Source organism: Salvia miltiorrhiza, chromosome 3, assembly GCF_028751815.1.
Source record: "Salvia miltiorrhiza cultivar Shanhuang (shh) chromosome 3, IMPLAD_Smil_shh, whole genome shotgun sequence".
In the NCBI taxonomy this organism is placed as follows: Eukaryota; Viridiplantae; Streptophyta; class Magnoliopsida; order Lamiales; family Lamiaceae; genus Salvia; species Salvia miltiorrhiza.
Window position 1 is genome coordinate 30,804,708 of NC_080389.1, and position 11,135 is coordinate 30,815,842.

The following is an 11,135-nucleotide window of genomic DNA, read 5'->3' on the forward strand; positions in this document are numbered from 1 at the left end:
GTCATCAAAACTCGGCAAGTCAATTAGTTCAACATCAATAAATCTCAAATTATTTATCAAACTCATAAACATCATCATCAGTAATAATTTTCATCAAATTGAAATTGAACAGTTAACTCATGTCATTTACTTTATTTCGTATAAGAGGCCTACGATACGCAGGGGATCTCTATATACGTATAGTAAAAATAATGCCCACCTGATGGCTTTAGCTTACTCTCGTAGCACTCGGGGTGGACTCACTTCCGTCCTCTGCTCATATCTTCAAATACCGTCACATCGGAGTAGTTCATTGTCGCAGCCCGACGCCTAGCCAGTGATAGCGTAGACTGGGTATCGATACGACTAAATAAATTAATAAGGTAAAAAAGGAAAACTAGATTGAACGTCAAGCGGAAGCAATCACTGAAACGTGATAAATCAAGAAAGATGACATCATCATCAGTGTAGAAATTATTAGCTTTATAACTTTTAAATCATCGAGATTCTTGTCAACCCTTACAAAGCAGACATAACTAATTACTCACAAAGACTCGGGATATACAGAGTATCGCAGTAAAATGCGAACAGACTATATGTATGAAGACATATAGCCGAGAGTAAATTTCTTGATTAAGTCCAAAATAAACTTCAACATCTTGATGTTACCGCAAGGAATATAATTACGGTATAAGGAAGATCATCCAAAACAAAATCCCTGCTATCACCAGTCCAATCTCCCTTCCCGCTTATCCTGCACGTTTAGAAATACATGCAGGGCTGAGTACAGAATACTCAGTGGACATATGCCGAAAATCAATGAAAACTCACTCTTAGAGCTATAGATTGAACTTGCCACATAAGCAATACACGGGGATTTTACTCTAAAGAACCTGTGTAAGCATTTAACAATAATAAACATCATAACTAAACGATAGCGCTATCAAAATACTCATCATGCATGTACCACATCTACAACTCATCATTATCAAGGGTACTGAGAAGTAGGCCTCCTTCTCAAGCACCATGACCGGCCGACTCGATTGACGGCTCACAATCACTTTTGACCGGCCGGCCCGAAGGATAGCTCACGGTCACCTCTGTGTACACAATCCCGCTTGTGGCAGGACCCGAATTCGTCTCATCAGTAGAGGGTGACATACAGGCTCATCATCATAAAAAAATTGGCAAGTCAGTTAGTTTAAATCATCATTTAATCTCAAATCATTTATCAAACTCATAAACATCATCATCGTTAATATTTTTCATCAAACTGAAATTTACAGTTAAATCATATCATTTACTTCATTTCGTATAAGAGGCCTACGATATGCAGGGAATCTCTATATACGTAGTAAAAATAATGCCCACCTGATGGCTTTAGCTTACTCTCGTAGCACTCGGGGTGGACTCACATCCGTCCTCTGCTCATATCTTCAAATACCGTCACATCGGAGTAGTTCATGATAAGAATAAAAGAGATTAGTCAGAAACTTCCTGACTAAACCATTCCTATCTTAGTACTATTTCATCTCCTCATCACTACACTCCGTCTATCTCGATCTCATATAAAAACTATTTCTAAGTAATCACTATTCTATTCTCAACTTATCACCTAATTTAGGTCTAAACTTTGTCAAGGAACAACTCATAGATAAACAATCCATAAGGACATAGCAATCACATACACAAACTCATTTTTGAAAAAAAAATATATATATATTTTTAGTCGGGGAAAATTCCCAAAAATTTATTTTATAAATCATTCTTAAACCAATTATTCAAAAATTAATTCACATAAACAAGTTATGCCATTTTATTTTATTTTTCATATATAAGCTTAATTCATCTTCACTAAGCCACATATTGGCATCTTTAATTCATATCTCATCTCATAATCAAAATCTTATTCAATTCACTCTTTCTGTACTGCTCCTCGGAACTCTCCTGAGTTTGAGACTCATACTATTGAAAACCTCTTTGAGTCTAGTTTCATTTAAAAAAAATTAGGTTGAAAAACACCAAGTGGTTTAAGAGATATGACCGTTCTCCCACAGTCTACCATATTCGGCAGTTTTGTGCAATCGGTGGTTTTGATTTTTGACAAATAGTAAACATTGCCTAAATGACTTGAACTTTTGTGGGTAGATAGATAACACATTAATATCTTTACCATAAAAAGTTGGAAGGCAAAACTTCAGGGAAAGCTACTGAGAAGGGTGACTCTAAGGTCTGTTCTTCGAAATTTTCGGCAGAAAGTTTCAGTTGGTGGTTTGTATTTTAAAAGGGTAGTGAACAATGTCCAAATGACTTGAAATTTTACAAGTAAGTGCATAACACTCTTATATACTCACCATAAAATTTTTAATATTTTTGGGTATCAAAACCCCCGTCGAAATTCATCAAGTCAGTAGCTTTTTCCAAGCTTGCCAAATTAACTCATCAATTTACCAACTTTAAGCATATAACCAACTATACCCTATTTTTATGAAACTAACTCACTTCAATCCTCATCAAACACCTTTAATCATTATTCTAATCCATCAAATATCATACCAACACTCTCATAAACTCATAATCATAATCAAAACATCACTCACTCCATTAACTCCAAACTTCTCAATATCATATAAACTAACTCATCCAAAAATTCACATATCAATCTAAATCCATTCTTTACATGTAGAAATGAACTAAATAGGATCTCAATAGCATGAATATAATCTCAAATTAAGATTAGATGATGAATTTTTTTTGAAGGGTATGAACCCTAATTTTCGAAAAAAATGAAAGAGAAATAAGTGGGTGGTTTTCATGCTATTTTCATCCATATACATGCTTATATAACTCAAATATGATTAGATTTAAATAAATCTAACACTTACTCAATGATTTTTGAGTCGAAAATGAAAATATCCTCTTGACTTCAAGCTTTAAAAACCTTCCATAGTTGCTCTTGATTTGAATTGTATAGATGTTTAGAGCTCGTTTTAATGGAAGCTTATGGTATAGAAATGATCTATGAAGCTTTGTATATGATCATCAATGGAGGATGATGAAGAAAATTGAGAGAGAAAGAGGATGAGAGGGGACGGTACATTTGGGGAGAGAAAGAGAAATAATTTGTTTTATTCAAGTCATTTGCTTAGCCTCCCAGCATAACTTATAATATTTAATTAATTGCTACACATGCTTAAATTAGCAAGTGGAGACAAGAGCTGAACTACTCAGAGGCAGAGACCAGAGCAGAACAACTTTGGTGTCAGAGCAGAGACCGGAGCATCTCATATGCCAGAGTAGAGTAGCTCAGACCAGAGCAGAGACAATAGCATCTCAGATGCCAGAGCAGAGTAGCTCGGACCAGAGCAGAGACCAGAGCATCTCAGAGGCAGAGCAGAGTAGCTCCTACCAGAGCAGAGACAATAGCATCTCAGAGGCCAGAGCAGAGTAGCTCGGACCAGAGCAGAGACAAGAGCATATCAGAGGTAGAGCAGAGTAGCTCCTACCAGATCAGAGACAATAGCATCTCAGAGGCCAGAGCAGAGTATCTAGGACCAGAGCAGAGTTTGGCGTTGTGCGGTCTTTTGGTAGGCAGTGGGGGTGCTTACGGCGACGGCATATAACCGGCCCCCATTTTTTTTTAAACGCAGTTTATGAAGCAAGTTACACAATATCTCCAAGCTTTAATATATAATAATCATGTATCTCACATGCTTCCATATAATCATGTACCAAAAGTGTGTAGTATAGGGTAGTAAAAATAATTTAAGATATATGTCTCATAATAAAATCATTACCCAACATCAAATAATTGTGTGACAAAAAATAATTATAATAATAATTAGTGCATACATAGTTCACTCCTCATCTATCTCATAAAACATAATTCCGAGAAATTCCCTTAGGAAAAATTTTAACTCGATTTAATTATTCACCGATTAAAATATATCTCGTTGGTTACTCGTTTTAAAAATTTATCTCGTGTGCTATAATATTCAAGGAAATCATATTCATTCAATCATAGTCACATATGTATCAAGTAGGTCACATAAAAGTCATTTAAATATTCTCACTCAATCTAAATCGGTGAAATCCTAACGTTAGTGAAAATCTAACGTCAACTCAATCATCTCACTATTTCAACTCTTCTCTATTATGATTCTCACTTACTCTCATCGACTCTATTTCTAGTCGAGTATCCTCTTAAACTCTACACTCTAGACCATCTCAAAATAATTATGTGTAACACCCCGTAATTTGAGAAGCTATTTGTGCCCTAGCTCGATTTAAATTGAGTTTAAATAGTAGCTAGAGGAATTATGCACGTGGGCGAATAAATGAGATAAGAATTATTTTGAGAGTTTAATAGGAGGCGATATTATTTTCGCGGGCCTTATAAATCCTATTATTTGAGAGACATATCTTCGCCCTATATTTAAATATCTATGTGAGATTAATATTTTACGTGGTAGAATATTCACATATGATTTATTGATGCATTGTTATTATGATATTAGTAATATCATAATTGAGATATACTTTCTTGGATATATTCCTACACACTAAATAAGAGTTAATTATTCAAGCATATATATATATATGCCCCTCGATCTCTCTTCCCCTCACTCCCCTCGATCTCTCTTCCCCTCTCTCGATCTCTCTTCCCCTCACTCCCCTCGATCTCTCTTCCCCTCACTCCCCTCGATCTCTCTTCCTCTCTTACTCTCGATCTCTCTTCCTCTCACTCTCGATCTCTCTTCCTCTCTCACTCTCTCTCGGTCTCTACCTCTCCCTCACACTCTTCTCTTTCTCCTCCTTAAATGAGACTCACCTGCACCATTAACCACTCCCCTAAAAGGCTAACCTATCTAGCCAACACAATACCCATTTTGAAGCTCACACATGCACATGCACAAGCTTCTCTCCCTCCCCCCTTGCTCGATCTCTCTCTTCTCACTCTCCTGCACAATTAAGAGCATGACATCCTCACCATCACTTCTTCATTTACTACAAGATATGCATTAATAGCCAAGATCACACCATCACTTCTCATCAAGGCAAGCTCTCTCTCTCCCCTTTCTCCTTCATATTTTCGGCAGCCCCTCCATTCCTCACTCCACCACACTTCTCTCCTTGTTTCACCATTTTTGGAAAGAGTTAAGGAAGCCAAAAGTGTTCTACCTTCACACTAAAGCCATCAAGTGTGCTCCAATCTTCAAGCACAAGCTCCAAGCATACTACGCATCATCTTCTACTCCACCTCCATTGATCTTGTTGGTAGCAACCTCAATTGTAACACCCCGATTTTTCATAAGAATAATATTAGATTATTTTCTAGAATATTTGAAGGAATTTATGATTTATTTTAAATTTAGAATGAATTAGATTTGAGAATAATATACCGTTACTCACTTCTCGTTATATTTAGAAATTTGCATTGATATCCCCTTAAGCATTTTCGTAACATGAACTCCACTGCATTATATTACAATATTATTCCTAGACTTGAATCTATATTTACCTAATAGCTAATTTAAAAAGATAAATTATATATAGATATTTAAATTATATATATACGAGTATATAATATATAGCGCATACATATACATATATATCATAAGCTAATTAAGTAGAATTTTATATATATTATATAACACAATACGTATATATAATAGGTTTTAGTTAATAAATATCTACATATATATAAACAGTATGGTACAAATATCAATGCAAACCTTATTAATTTAAGCCATGCATGCATGCTTAGTCATTAGGTATTTGTACGTGTCTGCATGGTAGTAAATTAGTAAGCTAGCCTAGAAGTAGGATATTGATTCAGCAAACCTACTAGATATTAACTCAGCAAAGCTATATATTGCGGCTATATATATGTGATAAGTTGATCAAATAAAATCATACTTGACATGTAAATTACATACTTTCTTTAAGGAGCAAGTTATAAGTTGAGCACGTGATAATCATTTATATTACAAGCTCCACTGTATTTTTAAGGTGGGTTATATTTTCCAAAGTATATTTGAGTTATTAAGCTCTGATATTGTTAGATGAAATGTGGTATGTCCATGAAATGTTTTCACGTTCTCCCACTGTTTAATGCTCTTATGTTAACAATTGTGGCTTTTAATGGGTCTAACACGCCTATTAAAAGTTGTGCGCACGGTCTTAAGGTAGTGGATTGATCCCCATGAGCCTTATAGACGAAATGAGGATTTTGGGTTCGCCCTTAATCCGGCTAGATGGTGTAGCTGACATGGGTTCGTCCCGGGGTCCCATCTAGTTAATGATGAATGAATGAATGATTACTTCCCAGGGGTCTCCCAGGGACTACGAATGAAATGATAAGGGTAACAGTGGTGCTACGGTATGGCGCGCGCAATGAATGAAAATATTTTGTGATTATAGAAGTTAAATGTTTATTTTTAAAACCTTCTATAATTCACGTATATGCATGGACTATCATATGAAAATGATTATTTCAAAAATGCATGACCCACTGGGTACACTAGTACTCAGCCCACAAACCTTTTCAATCTTTTCAGGTTAGTAAGATGGTGGAGACGGAAGCAGCTGTGGCGGGTTGGCTGCAATATGTTGAAATAGCTAGCTATTATATTAAAAAAATATGTCATATATTTTGAGTATGTAAAATGCTAGTTAAAGATTATATATATGATATTATTATTATGCAATAATTTATTTATCGCTCGATGGAGAGTGCATGTAGTCGGCCCCTCTTGGACGCTTGACCAAAGCCCTCATGATCATGTTGTGCTATGCCAATTTCATGAGTGAGCTGGTCGGTCAACTCCTTTTGGCGAGCTAGACTCGGTTACCCCATCATTTACCGCTTTATTAAAATTGTAATTAAATGTCCGACTGCTTAGCCGCACGTATTTGTAGACTGGTTCTAAACCACCAGCGTGCTGAGCCAAGCTTTCCGACTTGAATATTAAATATGTTATAATACTTAGTTTAATTATCTAACAACGATTACTATACATTAATATTCTTTAAGAATATTAACAAAAAGAGATGAACATATATATTATTATATTATTATTAAATATTTACAATTATTATTATTATTATTATTATTATTATTATTATTATTATTATTATTATCCCCTTTCTTTCCCGCTTCTTAAATCCAACCCCTAGTCACGTTTCGGCATTCGTGCCTTCCTTCGGGAATTGGGGCGTGACATCAATCCTCCTCTTATGTTATGTATATATTTTCATGATGTATAAGCATGTATATTGAAGGATATTGAAGCATGATAATCCCTTCTCTCTACTCTTATGATTTTCGAAAATGTTGGTGAAAGAAAGCATATGAACTCCTTCAAACTTTCCACTACTCCTCATATGCTCATACACCTCTACATGTTAGATACATGTGAAGGGAAGATATATTTCTTGAAAACCCTTAAGAGGGTTATATGTTATGATAAGTGAAGCATGATGAGTTATTAGTGAGAAAATGCATGAGCATGATGGTGAACTTATAGATCTAAAGTGATATGTGCATATGTTATAATTTCAACCATTTTGAGAAGTTTTCTTACGTTCTGGACTGATCAGTCGACGAGGTTTCTCTCGTCCAAAAATCTTCAAAAGTTTACAGTGTGTAGATATATGTGTCTTGTAAGCTCTGGTAAAATTTCAAGTCATTTGGACTTCGTTTACTACCTTTTTAAAATATAAAACTTTTACTGCACATTTCCGCCGAAAATCTAGAAGGGCAGTCCCTTGAGTCACACTTTTCAGTGACTTCCAAAAATATTCAGCCTCCCAAGTTTTTATGGTAGAAAGATACATGAGTTTATATAGATTCACATCAAATTTCAAACCATTTGGCCAACGTTTACTATTTTTCAAAAATCCTAGCTTCCAGTCGTGCAAAACTGCCGAATCTGGTAGACTGTGGGAAAACACCCATATCTCTTAAACCACTTGGAGTTTTTCACTCTACTTTTTTTTAAACAAAACTAGACTCAGAGAGGTTTTCAACGGTGTAAGTCTTGAATCCAGGAGATGTCTGAGTTAAAACAGTTTATTCTTTAAAGTTGAGGCAAAGTAGAATGGTAAACTGGAAGAGTCCGAAAATTTCTACTTTGAAATTGTTTTGAGGATTTCAAAGTTTTGGTGGATAAGTACACCATGTTTGTCATGAAAATACAACTAGAAAATTTTATATATTTATTTCCAAGCTTACATGAATATTTGAGAATTTCCTTACAAGGAAAAAGATTTCAAGTTCAAAGGATTATTTTCAAGTCATTTGACTATTGAGATAATTCCTAAATGTATTATGTGGAATGATTGAGTAATTTGAAGCATGAATGACTAAGTGATTTTTTTTAATGCTATTTACCTAGGATTGAGAATCTTTTAATTGGATAAGATATCCAATTAAATTGGGAGGTCCAATTGGGTAAATAGTAGAGAAGTTATAAGATGAGATTAAGCATATGATGAAAGCATAAGTATTAAGATATTAGTTAGATTAATTTCTAACTAGAGTTTATTTTGTCACATGGCAATCTAAACCACGTGCACCACCAAAGGTTCGAGTGACGGCCGGCGTTAGTACGACTCTGAGCGTTGCGTCATCGAGACCCTTGAGACAAGTGGGCTTTATTCTAACTCTATTATGACTAGCTACCATGATAATGAGTTCAAATGCAAAATCTTATGAAAATGAAGCATGTTGAAGCATTACTGATGAATATTATGAAAATGAAGCATGTTGAAGCATTATTGATGAGTATTATGAAAATTGTCAACTTGCCATATTTATTATTGATGAGAATGAGATGTGGTATGTTGCCTCTATGAAAGACACGATTATGATCATGATGCAAGATATCGGCCTTTAACTGATTTATATGACAGTAAAGGTTTTGTGCGCAGAGGTGATCGTGAGCCGTCTCTTGTCGGCTGGTCACGGTGATTTGAAGGAGGCCTCCTTCTCTTCACCTAGTATATATATGTTATATGAGTTCTCATAGTTGGCACATACCCTGAATATAATGTCTGCAGACTAATGATATTATTATGATGATGCAAATGAGTTTATGACAGAAAAACATGAACAGGTATTTCAAATCTCACAAAATCCTGTTGATGCATTGAAAAGGGCAAGATTGACATATAGCTCTAAGAGCAACATTTCAATTATTTCCGGCATGAGTTCACTGAGTGCTTTTTGGTACTCAGCCCTGCATGTATTTCTAAATGTGCAGGTCTGGCTTGGCGCGAGGATGGGTGAAGGCTGTTGGAATTGTCAGTTGGCTGTGTCTTTCCTATGTCTCATACTTATCTCTATACGCTTTGACTCTATAAGAATTTGAACTCCCTGCTATATGTCTTCACACATATAGTAACGCATATCGCTGCACAGCTCTGATGAAACTTTATTTAATTTGCTTATGCCTGTACACTACTACAAAAGTTTACATACATAACAGTGCATAGATAACGGTTTTTTTCAAAAACCGTTATGTATGAGCGCACTTTTATGAATAGATAACGGTTTTGCAAAAATCTGTTATCTATGTAGTGTTGTCTATATGCATAGATAACGGTTTCAATTAATTCGTTATGTTTTTGCATTATCTATTAGTTACATACATAACGGTATTACAAATCGTTAAGCCGACCGTTATCTATGTGCGTATTTTTGAACTCTTACATAACGATTATTGAAACCGTTAAGAAAAAATGTTATGTATGCGATTATTTCATTTAATTTTTTATTTTCATAATTAATTTATTAATTAAATAATTTAAAAATATTGTATAATTGTATCTCTCAAACACGGTTCTCCTTCCCAAATCTCTCTCTCTCTTCGCGATCTCTCTATCTTTGAGAGATAGTCGCCGCCGCTGCCGAGGCAAGTTCCGGCGAATGGTAGCTATTCGCGCTCTTCCGGCGACATCGGTCGCTGCGACCTCGCCTCTCCATTTTCCTCTAACATATAGCTAGGGCAAAGGTCGAGCCCTAGTTCTTCTCTGTTCGGTACAACCCAGCCGTCGCCATCTCAGGGAGACCGGCGAGATGCGCGACCTAGAGCCCGCCCATCGTTGTTGGTGGTCCGAGGATCGCCGTCCTTTTCCTCTTTTTCTCTTCGTCTCGGTTTCCCTCTCTAATCCCTCACTGGAAGCGCGCAATTGAAGGGAAGAAGTCGAGCCCTAGCTTCTCTGTCTGAAATCGTTGGTCGCCGCCCTGGCGTGACGCCGTCGCATCTCCCTAGGTCGGAAATCACAACACCGCTAAAGTCCTTCCTCTGCTCATAGATGGAGCCCTAGTTTCTCTCGATCGATGCCTTATACCGGGTTCCTTTCCTTCGTTCTGGGATTCCGCTCAAAAACAGAGCTCGCCCATTCGTGAATGGCTCCGGCGAGGTTGGCTGCTGCTGCTTGTGAAGTTGGCGAGGCCAATGCTATTTGGCACGGTCACCGTTGTGGCTGGGTCCAACGGTTGCGGAAGCCCCACCGTCTCTGTATCTCCCTCTCTCCATCGCTCTCTCTAACACCGGTATGCACAGCCCTAATTTTCTTCCCCAATTTCAAATTCGTTCAAACTTCGGTGAAGAACTATTAATTATATTTCTTACTGTATCTGTTACAAATCTATACTACTTTGGGTGAATGAAGAAGCTAACTCTTGCTCACCATGCAGGTATGAATATATCGAGAATCACCTATTGGGTTCGCTTCAATATACAATTCACAGTATAGCTCTTTACCAGTCAAAAGACATTGAGAAAGCAGAGGAGCTAACTTTTGGAGGGAGCACTCTAGGAAATAGCAATAGTGAAAACTGCATCCAATCGTTCTTGCTACTCTTTGTAAGTCAAAATTATTCATTCTCAATGATAAGGTACTTTGTTGAACTGAATTTGAGATTGAGAGTGAAACTAGAGTGATGTAATGTTCAAGAGTATTTTCTGCTGCAGCTTTTTATCTACCACAAGTAAGTTAATCTGAATTCTACATATACATACTACGATTAAGATGTACTTCTTTGTTTTGGGTGACAGATTAATGATCATTTGCCTGCGGTTTATCTATGCAAGTGAGTTCATTTGCTCAGGTGCTTGACACAACTGCGATGCTCAGTGTTGTTCCCC